The following is a 19,891-nucleotide window of genomic DNA, read 5'->3' on the forward strand; positions in this document are numbered from 1 at the left end:
CATGGATTTTAACATTCTCACGGATCTGAAATCCATGGTTCTTAAATCTACAGTTTGATAAACCTCAGATTTACTCAACAAATCCGACCTCGAAGCTGAGATCCGAGGCTATCGAATGCAACCTAAGAGTTTCTTGAGATGACAGGCTCAGTAAGGAAAATGGTAATTTGTCTGGAGGTAAATAAGAATATCCAATAATGCATGGTGCAGTAATTAATCTGAAGATCCAAATGAACATAAGGCAGATAAAAGTAGAAAAGTGAACATTCTCATTCAAATACATGAAATGATTGTTAAATTTCCACAACCAGCGCTTATCTTTCCTTTTACATAAATTAATTGCCACAAACATGTAGTTTTTCCATAGTATGACAGTGGACATTTATGAGACTACCAAAGATATCAAGGTGACCTAGGAGCTTAGTATTCTTGTATATCAACTTAGTCAATTTTCCTTCTGCTCACTTCAAACCAAAAGTATCAAAGGTTGGTGCAATAGATGGAGCAGGGACAGGTAGCGGTCGGTCTCTATTTCGAGTTCCCAGGGCATCAACTTCCTGCGCTGCAAACATGGAGCACTTCTATGTAAGTTGATGTATAATGGGGTTGGCACACCCGAGACATCAAAAGCAGGTCACTTATCAAGAGGAAATAGATGGAAGGGTGCGGGCTTAAGCCCTCTTATTGGACAGTAGGGTGAGTTACTGCTCCTGCTCACCCCCAACCAAGAGTATCAATCTGAGCTAGTATACTTAACTCTGGTTTTACATATATTCTCAATAACTAACAACTAGAATGATGCAATGTATAAGCCAATAGTGTTCAGAATCCAAAAAAACGGGTTATTTCAGATCAAATCATGAGGCTATTTAAACTCAGACTTCAATTCAGAATTTAACTCATTAATATAGTGTTTGAAATTTCTAATATGTCTGTAATCATTACAACCAATTTAGGGAACGTCATATTCAAATTATGAAGAAGCCAGTTGTTATGTGAACCAAATTTTCAAATGAAAATTTGCAAGTATAAAATCAGAATATAAGTCTTTTTATTTTCAAGTTTTAAAATAGCTTTTTTCTCACCCTATTAAGCTTTGAACCTTATGTTGTGCCCGACATAAATCAGATACTTACATTACTCCGAAACAAAGTTTCAAGGACCCATACAGAACATTTAAAGATCTTTGCAAAAATGGAAATGGAAAAGATGATCTCCATGGGTTCTAAATTGGTCAGTATAATTCTGATTAAAAACCATCGTAACTTTGTCAATGTTCTTCAAACTAGTATACACATCGAAGTTATATCAAAGAAGAAGACTTCATTTATAAACATATGCTCACCCTTGCTTTTTTGTAAAATATCGCAAAAAAAGTTTCATTTAGAAGGTACATAACTCCATCATACATCAAGACATGATAAAGGACCTACTATAATAACAATAATATACATGCATAGTCAGAAAAAAAGGGGCAGGATAATCTAAATGGCGGACTTGCTCCATGGCCTTCCCTCATGGACCAGCAAGCGCAGATCCAGTTATACATACTACCATAGACACCTTTATCAATACCCTGCCATCTCCAACGTACAAGATTGTGTGGTCGATGACTTGAACTAAGTTCCATACTCCATTTGCAGCTTGGCTTATCAAAGTTGCCTCTCTCATCAATTGCTTTCTCCCTTCTTAGATGTGTGTTTCCATGTCATACATAAAAACCAAAGCTAATAAGTAGAATGCGATTGTTCCATTCAAGGAAAAACTGCACTAACATCTAAAAAATCAATGCTTAGTCTAAGTATGATAGTGTTGAATTGTGATGTGAACTTGAGAATGAACTAAAGAAAGAAATGATCTAGTTAAATTAATGAGGGTCTATCTAATCGAAGCAACAATGCCCAATGAGCATAGGAGTGTAAATTCATTGAACTCTTTAATAAGTATTCCATAAATCTGCCCAACTATTGGAAGCACATTGATGAAAAAGTTCTTTGTGAAATGGTAAACACTTTGGGCTTTATGCAAGTTAGCCCTAAACTCAGTCATAGATTGCCATCTCCCTTGGTATTCCATTTTTGATGCTCACTGTGCATGCATGCTTACATTACATCCTTACACTTTTTTCTTGTACTCTTTGGGTATTATTAGACATCCCCAATGAGGTTGGTGTAACAAACGGGTCAAGAGTTAGTAGTGACTAGTAGCATTTGTTTTAAATTCTTGGGCCGTCAACTTCTTGTGCTACAAAAGGGAAGGGAAAGAGACATCAATATGCAAGTTGAAACATCACGAGACATCTTTCTGAGCCATCTAAACCATCTAAAGGAGACCGAAAGGATAAAGGAGACCGGAAGGATACGTAGAAGGGTGAGGATTTGGACTCTTTTATTTATTAAGTGGCAGAATGTGGTAGAATGAAATACACCGCACACCCAAACGTATCATAATCGAAGAGTTTGACTAGGCCGTTAGTTGACTAATTCGTTTGTGGAGCGCGCTGGTTTCCAACTACGGAAGTCCGAATCTCACAGTTTTACTGGACCCTACCCGGCGCCATATCACCGACGAAGGAAAATGAAAACGAAACTACCCGGCAGTTCGACCTCCAGACGACTATGAGAGCTAGCCTGAGAGGTGCTGGCCTGCTGCTTCCTCAGAATATTAGCATCCTCTGAGCCGGAAGTTGGTCTAACAGACTAACACTGCTCGGAGAGTCGCACCATTGCCACTAAGCTGGAGAGTCGCGCCGTCCGTCAGAGATCTGCCTCAGCGACAGGGCCTTTGATCATCTTAACAACGTAAATCTCTCTCTCTCTCTCTCTCTCTCTCTGTCTGTTCTTGTTCTTCTTTGCTTTGGACATTTGGATGGGGAATGGGATTCTATTTTCTGATCTAAAGATTGGGAACATAAATTCTTCTTCCCCTCTCGTTTCCTTCTTACTTCTAACTGATTTGAGGGTTGTTGGCTGTAGTTGGTTTTGGACTTCTCCTTCTCCGTCTTATCTGAAATTGCGCCCTTCAAGATGTAATGACCTATGACTGGATTTCCCACTAAATCTTCTATAAGTTTGACGTTCTTTTTTCGAACTCTTATTTTTGTTGGATCAAAATTTGTTCCCTTTCTTGCAGTTTTTTGGACATCGTTTTGCTTTGTAGGTTTGCTCTTTTTAGGGTTATTTATCACAAGATTCAGGTGCAAGATTGCGTAGAGTGGTAAGGCTGTTCCCAAAAAGGGTAGGTTGCTGATCTTAGCCTGTGCGACAATTACTACAGTTCACCTATTGCATTGAACTTAAGTGCATTTTGTTAGGCTAAAATTCTACCCTCAGCAATCTTGTCCATGTAGCCCTCAATCAAATGGTGGTGTAAGTAGGGATGAAAATGACGATGAGGGGGGAGCTGAGAAGGAGGTTGGCGCATTTCTTGATGTCTTCCAACTTTACTATGTTGCTGATTGTAACTTGTACATAATATAAGTTTCCCTTTTCCAATTTTAGTGCTTTAGTATTCTTTTGATTCAGTGGTGTATCCCTATTATAAGGTGTCAGATTCGCAATCCCCATAACTAGGCTATTCTCCTGGAGAATTTTGGTAATTATTTTCTTTATGTAAAATGCATTTCGACTACGAACTATAGCTAATAAAAAGAAACATAAACAGGATACTATTTTAGCCTTAGGCCACACAAATGTTTGCTGTGGCAACTTGCATCTAGTCCTTGTGATCATTTTCTAGCTTTTATTGCATTTTTTATTATTCTGGATGGACCAGCACATTTACGTGTGATGGCATTTGGACCTTACGATGGTCCTTCCTTTAAGTAGGAATTGAATTCACATACAAATTGTTAAGCTCTACAGTCCTTCCTTTAACTAGGAAAAGAATCCTCATGCAAATTTTTAAACTCTACTTTTGTCCTTTCTTTTAACTAGTTATACCACATCACATTGTCTTGTCAAGAGACAACGGTTGACCTTTTCCATGCTGGAATTGAAGTCTCTCATACACAATACTAAAATAGAGACCTTTGACATGCATCATATGAATTCGATTATGTAATAACTAATAAGTAGCAGGAAGATCACATTGTAAAAATAGATGGGTTTCCACTTCCTCATAAACACCTCTAATTGTTCCAAACAAAATTAGTTATAATTTGATAGAAATTGACTGCTTTTCTTCATGTAAATTATAGAGATCGGGATTCATCTAAATACTGGCAAGAAAGGACGTGTGGTGATTTTGGGTTTTCTAGATATTTGAGGATTTTCAAATATTAAGTATACTGAGGTACTTGCTTTTACATGTTTATCATAAAAAGTTATGTTTTTTATGCATCGATAGAATCTATTTGTTTAAAATAGAAGATAATTGAGGCAGGTGAAAAACTTCAAAATTTATCGATATGCTTATTACGAAAAGTTCCATTTTTGCATGCTTTGGTTAGAAGCTTTGTCACATGGGTACTGCTATAAAGGCAGTGTACCCATATCGGTCAAGTACGACACCGGTACTGGTATTGGTACTGTCCCGGCCTCCCGGGTACTTATCGGGTACTGGTCAAATAGTACCGGATATGGTCAACATACCCCGGATCGTATCCGTCCGATTTAGGACTTGATCAAAGTTGACCAAGTCCTTTCCTATCCAAAATTTAGGATTTCAGTTTTGTTCTTTACACCATTTGCACACATGAAACACATATAGATCTATGTTTTCATATTTTGTTCAATGGTTTCTTCTTTAGAAACTATGACTTTAGAATCATGAATGTGTTATTTTGTTTGAATTTTATATCATAGTCACAAAAAACAAGTTTTTTCGAAAAAAACGCGAAAAAATGGTATAAATTAAATGGCCGTTTAAAACTAAAAAAACACATTTTTTTGAAAAAAAACATTAAAAACTTAAAAAATGCATTTTTAATGAGCTATTTCTCATTTTTTCATTTTTTTAATGCCAAACAGTTTTTTTTCATTTTCTATTTTTTATTTGTTGCAAATCTACTTATTTTTTGATGTTTGTGTTATTATTTTCTCACTTATTTTATTTTTCTCCCATTTTTAGTTTTTTTTAAATTTTAAAAATTCACCATAGTTTTTCCCGCTTTTTTCAAGCTCACCGTATTATACCCGAGAAAAGCCTCATTGTTTAAAACTCCGAAACGTTATTTCTAACTATGTTCGAACTAGTACCCGTGCCGGCACCCGTACCCGTACCTATACCTATGTGACATAGGTTAGAAGGTATTTATTTAGGATAAGAGATCATTGAGACAGACTAAAAGCTTGCAATTTATTATTTTTTTGCATATGATATTTCTATATTATGATGGTTTTAGCTTAGTTATAAATGTGCGTTGCTGATGATAGTTCATAGTTGGAAAGTCAAATGAGACCAGTTGCAATTTGTTCAATAAAAGCTTGCAATTTACTATTTTTTGCATATGATATTTTTTTAGGTTAGTTTTAAATGTCAGTTGCCTATGATAGTTCATAATAGGAAAAGTCAACGAGCCCAGTTGCAATTTTTTTCATTACTATAGTTATTTGATTTGCTTTTTATAATTTGTAAGTTTTTATTTGCTATGTATTAGTGCCCCTCAGCCACAAATTTCTAGCTATTCCACTATAACAACGCTGAAAGCGGTGCGACCATCAAATTGACATTTGTATCCCTTCCTCAACTCGAGCATGACATTAGCATCTGGCGACCATCACAACTGGAAAAAGTAAAACTCTCTCTCTCTCTCTCTCTCTCTCTCTCTCTCTACAGCAATAAAGGGCTGCATTTTTCATCCTTTTCTACATCGTGTGGCTAGAGAAGCGGCAATGCAGTTTCTTCCCCGTCCCTCTTGATATTTGAGTTGGTTCAATCACATTTTTTTTTCATTGGAAATTTGATACTTTCAGGTGATTAAGATTACATGTACATGAGCTTGTGGCTTGATTATTCTCCGTGAATGGCTAGGATCTTGATGTGGAAGGTCGTTCTTATGTTAATCTAATTGGTTGTCTTTTTTTTTTTGTTTGCTTTTTGCATCTGGTAGTAACCTGCTTAGAAGACCAAATATGCAGAAACACAAATGTCCATGTACTTGAAACGATTCTCTCAAATGTCGGATACTTGGAGACTTTTATCTGTCCTCAGGAAACTTGTCATTGAACACCCTGTTCTCAGAACTCTTGTTCCAACATGAAGACTAGGCCAGGCAAGTGTTGTTTTCACGCTTCATTTGGTTTCGCTTCTTCAAAGGTTGGAAGATTTCACATTTCACTTATGGTGATCAGATCTTCTTGCGATCAATCTGAGGTAGAGGGCATGATCAGATGATGCATTCCATGACGTCTCCAAAACACTTATCCACACCCATCCCATTTGGTTGCCTCACACTCTTTTTGCTTCTCCTAGCCTCAACCTTCATCTCCATTTGTAGCTCCTTCCTCTCTGGTTTTTTAATCAAATCTTCTGATACCCACCCACAGATTCTCAGTAGAAACCTTGATTATCACTTTCAACAATCTTTTAATGCCGCCAACAAAGAGATTCATGTTCGGTCCTGCGATTACCAGAGAGGCAGATGGGTTTATTGATCCAAACAGGGTGCCCATGTATGGGAAAGACTGCCCCTTCCACCGGAACGCTTGGAATTGCATCAACAATGGGAGAGAAGACTGTGGATAGGATCAATTCATGGAGGTGGTTGCCTTGGAATTGCAATCTGCCCCACATTAATCCTGAGAATTTTCTTAATCTGATGAAGGACAGGAGAATTGGTTTCATAGGGACTCATTGAACGAGAATTTCTTGGCCGCACTCCTTTGCATGCTCCATGTGGCAGACAGGGGTGCTAAGAAATGGAAAAGGAAGAGGGCTTGGAGGGGAGGATATTTCCCCAAGTACAATGTGACTGTGGGATACCATCGTGCTGTTTTGCTTGCAAGATATGAGTAAGTGAACTTCTTTTGGATTTCATACAGGTGAATTTCTTCTTCCCTTGGATTCGGTTTGGTTGGTATTTTGTTCGAGGCTTCAAAAATCAATAGATTTCATGCGAACGCATGAGTGCTGTGTGTGTGCGTGTAGTCCTCTATCTGCATCTGTTCATGTATGCATTTGATGTGTATGTATTTTTCCTGTATATACGTTCTTTTCCTTATTGATTTTGTTTTAGTTGCTTGACTTTGACTGTATCAAACTGATGAGTCCTAACTAATTCCAACTAATTTTTGAGGGCCTTGAATGGCTTGTCTCTCACTTGCAATTTTGACAACTTAGAATGCATCAATAAGTAGGGTTTTAAATTTGAATTGACCTCAAATTGGACATCCTTTGATGATACAGATGCTGAATCCATATTCTTGCCTCCATCTAGCTGGTTGTTCCATATCCCATAAGGTATGGAAATTAGTGCTGCATTTGGAAGCATTTAAAAATGCTTCTAAATCAAGCAACATAAGATAGCTGTCTCACTATACTTATTTGAAACATATCCACAAATATCCTTCAAGGCTGCAAGGAAAGAACTTCTAACTCTATCTTAACTCCTCTGTTACGTCTCTTCAGAGATATCCAATAAAATTGGTACTTGTCTGTGATGTTTTCTTGAATTTTGGCTTGCCTTGGAAAATATGAAATACTTTTCTAAACTTAAAATGTTAAATAAAAAGAATAACGATCGTGGGTGGGCCCCAACCGTCGACCATATAATAAGAGAACAACACCATGGAAAAGAAGATTTGTAACTTATGTTGATTGGGTATACAACCAAAGTACATAAAGCATACAGCAACATAATATGGTTGTCATAAAAATTGTAGGTTTTGTCTAGTGGTCTGTTTCTGAATCATAAAATCAAACAAATAGAGAAGTTATCAAATGTATTTAATAAATAGAATATTAACGACAAATTAAACCTAAAATTTTATCTGGTGTCTTTTCAAAAATGTCACAACATAGGTGAAGTTTATGCTATGGTTTAAATGTCTTTCTATGTGAAGTGGAGTACATGTGGTGCTTTTGATAATGTGTAGTAAAGAATATAGTTACTAGTCTATGTTGTAAAACGTGTAACACTTCTATCAGTCAGGTCCAATGTTAGATATGTAATGTAACTTAACATAGAAAATGATAAATTTAATTTCTTTAATATTAATAAATCATAGGGTGTAAAAAGTCAGAAAATGTAAAATAATAAGAGAAAAAAATACAAAAGGTTCTCTATATGAAAAAGCATGAATTGCATAAAATAAGAAAAAACAAGTATATGCTGCCTACAACATGCACCTGTTCATTAGAAAATAATCAAAATTGACCACTTAGATTACTCCAACTACCCAAATGGGTATCGAATAAATAATCTTCTATTTTGTATAAATTACTTTATGGGCTCTTAAAACCAATGTTGTAAAAGGTGTAGCATAACGCATATCAGTCGGGCCGACTTCTACGTTGTATCATAACGTATCGCAAGCATAGCGTAGCGTATTGTAAAATTAAATTTTTTAATTTAGAAAAAATATTAAAAAATCAGAAAAAATAGAAAAACCGAAAAATAAACAAAAAATCAGAAAAAATCAAGAAAAATGTATTCAATATAAAAAACATCATCATACATAGGGAACATTCATGTATATCAACAACACATTCAAAACTACGAAATCAGAGATTCAAAATAACATAATAAGCATCCATCACAATTTTAAACTTGAAAATTTTATAGAATCTTAGGACTTTGAGTCTTAGGACTTAGATTACATCACAATTCATAAGTTCAAAACATATAGATATAGTTATCATCTTTCATGATTCAACAATAATCCTCGTCATTTGCATCATCGTCTTCATTTTGTTCATTAATCTCTCCCTCCCACATCTCTTGGAGTCTTTAGAAACAAGAAGAAAGAGAGAGAGAGAGGAGTGTTTAAACTTTAAAACATAATGCAAAAAGGGGTCGTCAGCCCCTTTTTTTGCGTTTTTTCCCGCATCGTACGATATAGGGGTGTATCGTCCCTATCTGTATCGTACGATGTGGGTGATAAGCTTACGATACACGAGCATATCTTGTATCATAAGCATACTATAAAGGTTTAAAAAGCCTATATGGTACGCGTGCGTATCGTATGATACAGATAACATTGCTTAAAGTTAAAACAACTTAATGATCATAAATGTTGAAACTTTTTATGTTGGAGGATATACATAGTCTTGATATGGATAACCATGAAAGCTCTAATTTTGTTGCATGAAATAGTCCTATATTTTTGTTTTTTAAATTTAAATGTGCAAGAATGCCTTTCATGCAAAACATATTATTCAGCCTTAAGAAAGTTATGCTACTTTAAGTCCCAAAATTTATGTCATCAAGGTGTAGCATAGGTTACAACCCCTATTCCACCATAACATACGATACGGGAAGTGTATTGGAAGCATGGCAGTAAACATTTTTTTTTTTGCATTTTTTTTGGTATTGATTTTTTTGTGTATTAATTTGGAAGATTTTTTCTCTTGAGAAAATTTTGAGTATTCAAAAAATAAAAAGAAAAGCAATATGAAAATTTGGATTTTCTCACAAAAAATTGGTCAACATTCAAAATATTTAATAATATGTTAAAAGCATCTAGAAAATTTAAAAACATTAAAAATTTATATTTTTAGAAATACAAAAAATGCAATAGGAGAGTGTCTTTCATTTTTTTTAAACATTGCAATTTTTTTCCTTTTTTCCCATTTTTTACCATTTTTTAAAAAGAGAACAGTGACACTGTAAGTTACATCTAGCAGAGTACACTTGCACTTTTGAAAATAGTTTCATGGGTTTATATTTTTTATGGTTGCGTAGCATACAGTGTGATGCACTACATTACATATAACAATTGCTTATTAATGGTGTTGCATCATACATTACGCAACACACAAAAGCCTGTCAATTGATGTGTAATGCACATGAGCAGTTGAATTTTCCTCTTCTTACCTATCCTCACTTTTTTGTGATGCTCATAATTTGTTTTCTCCGTATATATCCAAAACTATTTTGTGTTCATATTAAAACATATCCTCACGTTCCTGTTTCTGACTATGTAAAGGTGGCAGTCATCAAGAACCTTGAACCCTTCTGTACAAGATGGACTGACAGGGTTCTACAAAGTGGATGTGGACACTCCTGCTGATGATTGGATAAATGTGCCTAAGTTCTATGACATCCTGGTGTTTAATACTGGCCATTGGTAATTTTCTTTAACCCTTTACATGTTAATACGTATGCATGTAAAATGTCCTTTAAAGAACTTCTTAGAGATATACTACGTGTGATTCTAGTCAAAATATAACAATACTGCAGTGGTTTGATTTTGAATATTTTTTTTAAGTGTGGACCATAATAAGCCACTTAAGATAATGACAGACAGGAACACATGGAAGTGTATATTTCTGGGTATACATTCTCCATTAAAATGTGGAGTATTTGGACCCATGATACTTTATTTTGGCATTCAATGGTTTAGTAGTCTTAGATAGTTAGATGCCTACACCCACTCTTTAATGAAGCAACAGTTTTTCGATATTATGTGTTTTTACGTCTATGTGTGCTAGATACTTATGGCTGTTTGCCTGTTTAAAATGTCATGTTGCACCTTGTGTACCTATTTGAAATGGATTCAAGTGTAGGTCATTAAGCAATTCAATTGTTTCTGCTTTCTGTTACTAGATTGATATATTAGTTGGTTTTGTATAAATTTACCTCTTTAATCAATTCATCACTTCTTGCAACTTTCTACTTAAGCATTCTACTTTTCATTTTTGTGGTTGTCTGAGGCAATTAGGCCATGCTTTTTGTGCAGAAAGAAGAGATAAGGAGAGATCGGGTGGGGGAAGAGAGGAAAGGGTGGTGTTATTTCTCTTTAAGTTATGTGGGTGGACGTTCCTTTTGGCAGTCTTCAACCTGAAGAAATTCTTGTCAAAATAGATGGTTAAGAATCAAGAGGGAATGAGGTTCCATGGGTTAACTATGGGTTTAATGGTCGTGATGTCGTTAGTGAACATGTGGAATAAAACCAATGTAATAAATATATAGTAGTTTCATTACATAAATTGGAAAATTTCATTTTAAATGTCATATGAAGCTTCTTCCTCAAACTGATATTTGAATTTAAATTAGCTTCAAGAAACAAAAAAGCGAAAACAATTTTAGTGTTGAACAACATTGTGGGAGGGATTATATACCGATAGTTTCTGGAAGGCATAACCTCAAAAAGGCCCGTTCTAAGAAGACAAAAGCAAAAGGGAGAAAGAAAGAGAAGAAATGCGTTCATGATCACTTTTGTGGCCTTGTAGAAGTATGAGAAAATGCCGGAATGATATCTCATGACCCATAACAATATAATTGGTTCATAAATCATGTAAATGTATCTATTAGCACCATCCTCAAATGGTGATTCCCCCCAAACCCCACTCCCCCCCCACCCCAAAGCAAGTTTCAGAAACCAGAATCTTTGTTCTCATTCTTGTGATGATCACTATGTGAAGAAGTTTCCAACAGCCTGAGTATGTCTCGAATGACTGATTTGAATAGCTTTAAACAACATTGGCAAGTTCTAATGCACTTAATAATCTTTAACAAAGAGCATGGTTGAGTGCAGAAAGCCATCAATGACGAGCATAAAAAGTTGATATATTAATTCATTACAAAATTCTTAAAAAACATAGTTATAAGCTTAGGCAAAAACCCCAATATATACTGATCATGAAGGTTGAGCAAGCCGTTTGGTGCTCTCTGCTGGTTAGTTCAGCTGGTTAATATTTTGCTGACTGGAAAATAAAGCAGAAAAATAAAAATTTAAAGATTACAAATAAATAAAACTACAAATACAAGATAACTACTATGCACATGCACGAGAGACACATATTCTAACACACTGTCCTTAGTGTTTGGCTGGTCGATTTGCATTACTTTCATAAGTAGAAAGCTTGTTTCTTTGTTTAGTTTCTAAAGAATTTCTGTAGGCCATGAAGCTTTGTTCAGTTCACAATCCCATTCTGAAGTTGCCAACTTTATTGCTTAAATTACCTGGATAGAAAATTTATTTGATTTGATTTACTTTTTATATATTTTCCTTCACATTATTTACTTCCAGATGGGATTTATGGCTTTCATAAAAGCTTTCTTGTATGGTCCTAGATTCCTTTTTTTTTTTTTAAGCAAGTTGTCTCATCTCATGTGCAGTTATTATGGCGGACTCTAACTGTGCATGATAATGACTGCAAAATATGAAGTGATGACCATTTTAGCTATTGGTGTTGTGATTCAGGTGGGGAGAAGACAAATTTCCAGATGACAAACCACTTGTTTTTTACAAAAAAGGTAGCCAGATTCTTCCATGCCCTGATATAAGAGATGGTCTCCAGGAAGTTCTCAAAAATATGATTCCTTACATTCAAAGTGAAGTTCCTGAAAGGGTCTTCAAGTTTTGGTGCAGACAGTCTCCAAGGCATTCTATGGCGGTGAATGGAACAAAAATGGTAGTTGTTTACTTAAGAATCCTCTTGGTGAGGACCAGGTATAATTTGATATTATAATTTTATCCGATATTATAACTTTTTTTGTGTTCCACTATGTCACACGGGTTCTCCTCTTAAGGAGGAGTACCCGCACGGTATGGGTACGGTGCAGGTACGGGTACGGCCTTGGGTGCGGCAAGGGTGCAGTCAACGCAGTACCGAGCAAATTTGTCCAGTTTTTGAGTTGAAAATTAAAAATCCCTCTCTCTTTTCCTGATTCCTTTTTCACTCTAAACCTTTCTTGTACATAGTTCCTCACAAATTTTCATTTAAAATCTTCCATACAATGTTTCGAAAATTGATCCCTTCTCTATAACTTGACTCTTCGATAATAGTGTGAGCCATAACCATAGCGATGTCAATATATCTTAAAAGTGTGACCTGTTGCTCCTTCTAATCTTGATGATACGACGGAGAATCAAGAAAGCTGATATATTTGTATGTTAATTACTTTCATACTGTGTTTTGGATCATGATTTATGAATATGTTATTTATTTTGAAATTTTTGGACACACACACACAGACATATATATATATATATATATATATATATATATATATATATATATATATATATATATATATATATATATATATATATATATATATATATGTCTGTGTGTGTGTACGGCTGTACCTCCGCACCCAAATTTTTTCAAGATGGTCCGTACCCGCACCCATACCCGTACCTATGTGACATAGGTCTTCCATTAAATATTATATGCTGTTTTTGGCATTAACAATTTGATATATCAACAGATTGAAGCTTGGTTCAATCCAAAGAATAATGGGGTGAACAGAGAATCAAGAGAACTGAATTCCATTATCAGGCAGAGTTCACTGGACTCAGTCGATCTGACTCATTTGAGTGAGTTCAGAGCACATGCTCATCCAGCAATCTGGTTGGGAAGAAAAGATGCAGTGTCCATATGGGGTCAGGATTGCATGCACTAGTGCTTGCCTGGAGTTCCTCACACATGGGTTGATATTCTTGCAGCACTCATTAAGGAGTACAGTTTTGAGAAGGGTTGATATATCTCTCCCTTCTGTTCGTGGATTATTGTCATCCCTATGGAGTAGAGAAGCAAAGCGACTCATCCAATTTTCAATCCTCAAGCAACTTCCAGCTACCTAAGATGATAATAAGTTTGTTTTATTTTCTTTCATTTTTGGATTTACTACCTAGTCAGGGTTGAAGGCTTCCTATTAGTTTGAAAAAAGCTCAAAAGAAGATGGCTGTCATAGTTATTACTTCAGCCATTGGGGATGATTGAGGGTGTGAATCTGTTATTGCTTTTGTAAAAGAGACAGCCTCGGATTAACTTGAGGATGAATGTGGCAAGAATCAGGTGGCTACGGCAGGAAGCCAGTGTACTTGTTGAAGTTAAGCTTCTCAATTCTGATAGCTTTCCGTCTCTGCTTATTTGCTGGTAAAATTAAGCATTATTTTCTATGTTAGCCATTAACCTGTGTGTGTGCATGCATGTGCACACACCTGCTGACAGTTATCATGATAAATAATGTGGAAGAATATTGGTTGTGGAGACAAGGAAAGGGCCAATTCAAGCCACATTATGTGTTCTTGCACTTTCAGCTTCATTTTCATGTTCCTGAATTGTGTACTGACCCTTTTCCATTGTTCCATGTCATGAAGGTACTCCTATGGTGCGGTCCAAAGCTTTTGTGCTTCCAGTAAGAAGCAGCCTAAAAAAGCATTCTATAAAATGTTCCTGGGTTGCATCTCGGCACACAAGCATGTATACAGTAATATATGCTTGCTCCTCTGTCGCCTAGAGCTAATGTTGCAAGGGAACATAATTTCGCTATTTCTTCTATCAGAAGCAGGGTCATATCGCCCTCAGAGGGTGCTTTCTGCATACTAATCTATGAAAGCCCTGTGCAGCTGTGCTTGATGCCTGATAGCTAAAGGACTCGTCCATTATTGTTGTCCCCAGACACTGCTGGTAAGTGCGTCCACATAAAATATGGAAGCCCGCAATTGATATTTGATCTGGTCAATGCCTCATACAGGTGGATTTTATGTTTGCACCTTTGCAGCTTCTAGTGACTTGTCGAACCATTTGGATGTAGAACTCTTAGTCGTGGTTGATAAAGGTTGATCGCCCAAAATCCAGGACTTTGTCTGTTTCTTTTTGCTCGAGGTTTGGAAAATAGATCCAACAAAATACATGCAAAAGAGTAATGACAACGACTGCTGCTCGCATTACTCTCCATGTTCTCTCTCTCTCTCTCTCTCTTTTAACTTTTTTTTTCCCTCGTGTTTTGCTTCATGGAGCTTCATTTATGCGAGGATTGCCCCCAAATTTTCTGACTGCCATGCTTGTTGGTATCGTTTCCTTTCTCTCGCCTGTGAGTATAACAGTTGCCTCCACTTGGGGCACACTATAATAGCAGTGTGTTAAATAGAAAGTTCAGGGGATTGACATCATATGACGAGTACTTGATGCATGAAATCCAAGAATTTCACCTGTCTGAACCACTTGGATAATTTCTCTGGATCTCCATATGGTGAAATTCTACAAGATAAAAGGGTATTTTCCATATGGAAACTGGCAGTGATCGGATCTAATGAAATTGGAAGGTGCTAACAAGACACTATCCTGTCTCAAACATCTTAAAGTAAATAGGTTGTTTCCTACCTTTTACTTTTTAACATTAAGCATTTAAGGTTAAATATTTGAATAACATTGTCTCCTTTTCCAATAAGATGAGTTAAGTACTCTTAGAAGAAAGAAGATTAATTAGGAGGGAACCTTGATAAATAAACCCATCTGTCTGAGTACAGAACCTTTCCTAAGCTAATTACTAGTTGAAGCAACAGGAAATAGATTTGTTGTTAACTGTGAACGTTGTATGGGTTTGACAGTCGCACCAAGGCCACAATGTGGATTCCTGAATTGCTTATACATCAGAAAGATAGTTTAAGTACGTGCTCAAATTCAACTTAAACTGGTGTTAAGTATACAGGAAGGTGAATTTCAAGTTAAAATCCTATTTCAAGAGATCAAAACAATTAGGTGAAGCTTAGCTTTGTGTGGTAGCATTAGAAAGAGGTATTTTTCATGTTTAAAATCGTTTTCAAGAGATCGTCAATTAGGTGGAGCCTTATGCTGCAACAGTTAAAGTAAAAGCAAAATCACCTGCAAGCGTGAAATTAGTTCCGGAAAACTCTCTTAGTTTCTCTGGTAAATTTTGAGACTTGAATGTTGTATACTTCCCTAGTTCGTAGGCTAGGAGTCATGTTCAATCCATGTTTTGTCGCCTGAATGTCAGTAATCTGCTAATCACGAAAGACAGACCAACTTCTCAACTAACCCACGTGAACTAAGCTCAAATTCTCAGTTTCCTTTTTCTCTCGCCTTGGTTCGGTTGAAGCACATCCAAGGCAATAATTTTCTTCTGATCTTCTGATGAGGGTATCTTAAAAAAAATGACTGGCAGTTGTATGAGAGATATAGTTATCTGTTGAATTGACTTTCTGTTTCCGTAGTTATGATTCTTTATTGTAGATTGTCATTGTTCTTCTTTATTATTTTCTTGATTTCTTTCTTATGGTTGAACCTTTCGTGGTTTCCTAAGTTGAATCGAGTGCAAGAAGGATGAAGACTTGAATAGTGCAAACAAAAGGTGGATTGATAAATGAAAGGTATATTTGTTTTTCTTCGTTATTAATCTTCACCTAATCCTAGTTCATCTTGAGGTTGGTGCCGCGAGTCCCCTTTTTTTTTTCGAAAGAAAGTCTCCAAGGCTGTTAATGGTGCTGCGTAAGCCTTAAAAGACTTCATGAATACAACACCATGAAATATCCCAGAATGCAAATTGGCATGTATAAAACTTGATTTACGATAGCCATTTTAGCACGCTTTACTATCTTTCTTGCTCTTATCACATAATTTCCTGTTTGCACAAATAAGAATGTGAAATGGTGACGACATAGTTTTGAGAATTTGGCTTTTTTAGCTGCACCATCGCCCGAGATCATGTTTCCATGTATTTGGATTAAAGGAATCCAAATTGTTCAGTGAACATTATACCTCAAATCTCATTGTTTTCAGATAAGAGAAAACCTGTAAAGTTAATTGCAGTCTGCCTTCCCGTCTCCGACTGTCTCACTAATGTTTTGTTTCTCCATCGAGAAGTGGGCGCCCTTGTCCAAATTAGTTTTGGGAAGAATAGCGGCACAGTGACTTGCACAAGAACACTTCAATTTTCAATATTACATTTTAGAACTAGAGGGTAGATGGTTGTTGATCGAGTGTCCTAGATCTTTCTTTACGACAGTCAGACTATCGGTTTCAGATCTTTTATTTTCTGAAATAAATGGTTGTTTCAAGCTTTTCCTTCGTATCTTGTTACTCAACTCCTTTTTCATCTACAACAAAAATGAAAACTTACTAACATAAAGAAAAAAATTAGGCTAGAAAATGCGACAACATTCCACAGCATCATCTTCGCAATTTCAGGAAGAGACTTTTGAACTAAACCATGCTTCATATCAGAAACCAAAATAGAAGATCGAAATGAGAATTCAGCACAACACTGCTCTTCAGTTGCCCCTTTACACGAGTTCGATTTATTAGATTACTGACACAAGTCTGGCTTGAACGCATGTAATATTTGGTATAGCAAAATGAACGGTTACTAAATGGACCAGATACCGCTTCAGATTTGTCGCCCGGTGAATTTTATTTGTTCGAATGGAGATCAAAAACTTGATTATACACGCAAATAATTGGATTAATTAATTGCTTTCTTCAATTGGAATTACAGTTTCATGTCTGGTGTCGCCTTGAAAGTGTCAATGTGATAGAGATCTCAAATCCTGAAAAGTGAGGTCAACAGTGTCCTCAAACCCCGTTGTGGACTTCGACCTCCCGTTGTCAGTGAGCGGAGAAATAAACAGAACCCTTCAGGAAAATTCTCTTTTTTCTAAGCCAACAATTACCACCACCACCACCACCACCATAGCCACCACCCGTCTAATGGCGTTGGCAGTTTGCCTTCCATCTACTCAGTCCCTCTCTGATCTAGCAACATCCTCAAAATCCCCAATAATGAGAACCAAAGCCCCATCAGCCGCCAGACAATTGAGCTCCAGCACCATCAGCTGCAGCAGCAATCAAGACGCGAGGTTCGCGGCAGAGCTGAGGGCACAGACTATGAAGCACAAGGTCTCTGGCCTCCAGATAACGGAAACCATGAAGAAGAGCAGGATCCTTCTCTTCGACGCCCTGTGCGAACACTCGGGCTTGAGAGCGGAGGAGATGAGTAAGAAATGGGCGGGACTCAGTGAATCAGAGAAGACAGACTGCCTCAAGGGATTCATTGCAGAATGGGGCGCCCGTTTCCTGCCTCTCTCGTTGAAATCGGTAAGAGGAATGGTTGAGGAGCATGTCTATGAAGGGAATCCCCGCCGTAGGTCATCCCCATCATTATCTGTCTCCGTTCTGCAGAGACTGAAGGATTTTCTGGTTATTGGCAACAACTAGTTCCCTTTCCCCCTTTAGTCACATTTGTGTATTTGATGTTTCAATCTCTTTTGGTATTTGATTTGTTTCGTGGGATCATCTTCAAGTGGGTCATTTACTATTGGGTTTATGTGTTTATTGGTTCTGGTGAGGAGTAAGGATGGTGGGTGTACAATGTCTTATTTAATGCAAAAGGATAAGAATCCTGTTCTTTTTGGGGGGCGAGTGATCGAGTTTGGTGTTCAATTATTTGCTGTTGCATAACGACAGGGTCATGATATTATTTCTTGACCTCGATTTGATTTTTTTCCTCTTTTCTTTTTCTTTTTTATGTGATTCTGCAACTGCCACAATCAACAAACAGTTGATCCCTTCTGCATTGCTTTTTGAATTCTGACCAGAAAGAAATGATTTGCATTGCCCGTGGAATTGATTGGTCTTGCTCATGTTCGGTGGTATTTGATTTTTCTGGTCCCTTGTGCATGAACTTATTGATTCCTGACAAGAAACGAAATCATATTCTTGCCCTTGGAATTGTTGGTCCTGCTCATTTTTAATTAGAATTTGATCCAACCTTCCCTTTACGTGATGCAATTGGATTCTGACAGGAAAGGAAATTGTAGTCGCTTGCTGCTCTTTATTGTGGCCTTTCTCCATTCTTTATGAAATTATTTGACAATAATAAAATGGAATCTTGATGTGCGAATTGCTTGGACTTGCTTATTTTTGTGAATACTTCTGTAACTCTGCCTTTTTTCAACTCACAAGAGTAACTGTTGATGATTGAAGAAAAAATTGTTGAAAAGGTTGAATTTTCTGATTTTGTGTGATTATCTTTTCCCGAATGAGATGCCTTTATCTTCCTTCGAGGAAAAAAAATTATCAACCATATGTGACAGCCCATGACTGCAATCAATTTGGTGCAGAAGTTGAGATCTTATGCTTGACATCTTCCCGGCATTTAATAGGATAAAAAGGAGGGGGAAAATGACGACACAGTTCTGTAAAATCACGATCCCTGGCACCAATAATTTATTCAATCATTAAAGGTCCCAGTTTTTATTGTTTCATGATCCAACTTTTGCCCCACCTTCACTGTTTTAAATGTGAGCACCATATGAGCAACTATGAGGCACATGGCTAGTGTACATTTATCAGGATCCTCCTACCTCCCTCCCCATGTATTGCTTTGAAAATTCAAAATGAAAGCTTTTAAGCAAAGGAAACTTTCATTCCGTAGTCAAAAGGACCATTCTGATATATTAATTATAGAGATAAAGGGTGGTAGTTGTGGGATATATTCTCTTCTTAACTATCTCTCTGTAATCTTGTTTAAAACTATTTTATGGCTCTAGATTGAGTAATTGTAGCCCTTGCTTCCTTACGTATACTTCATGGCTTAGCCACCATATTGAAGGGTGAGGGTGCATTCTCTGTGTGCGTGAGATATATACATATATATATATATGTATATTCTCTTCTTAACTATCTCTGTAATCTTGTTTAAAACTATTTTATGGCTCTAGATTCAATAATTCTAGCCCTTGCTTCCTTACGTATACTTCATGGCTTAGCCACCATATTGGAGGTTGAGGGTGCATTCTCTGTGTGCGTGAGATATATATATATATATATATATATGTAGAGAGAGAGAGAGAGAGAGAGGAGGGTGGTTCTTTCATGCTTCCACCAGAGGACGGTAACTGTGGTCCAAAACTTCATTATGGAACAGATAAAGCTGGGCCATGAAAGTTTTTGCAGTCATGATTTCCAGAATTGAATTGGGAAAGGTGAAGATCTCTCCTTTATTGTTGAAATTCCGTTATGGAAATAGACGAATGTC

General features: G+C 36.6%; 1 long non-coding RNA gene and 1 pseudogene across 1 annotated transcript; both read left to right on the top strand.

The window, feature by feature from the left end:
- Nucleotides 1–2,590: 2,590 nt before the first annotated feature.
- LOC126410046 (uncharacterized) lies at nt 2,591–6,213 on the top strand. The gene is made up of 3 exons (XR_007573304.1): nt 2,591–2,801; nt 5,600–5,734; nt 6,053–6,213. It is a non-coding gene; the product is annotated as an uncharacterized LOC126410046 (long non-coding RNA).
- Nucleotides 6,214–6,294: 81 nt separating this feature from the next.
- On the top strand, nt 6,295–14,791 carry LOC116253677 (protein trichome birefringence-like 12; annotated as a pseudogene).
- The last annotated feature ends 5,100 nt before the right edge of the window (nt 14,792–19,891 follow it).

This window comes from Nymphaea colorata, chromosome 4 (assembly GCF_008831285.2).
Source record: "Nymphaea colorata isolate Beijing-Zhang1983 chromosome 4, ASM883128v2, whole genome shotgun sequence".
NCBI lineage: Eukaryota > Viridiplantae > Streptophyta > Magnoliopsida > Nymphaeales > Nymphaeaceae > Nymphaea > Nymphaea colorata.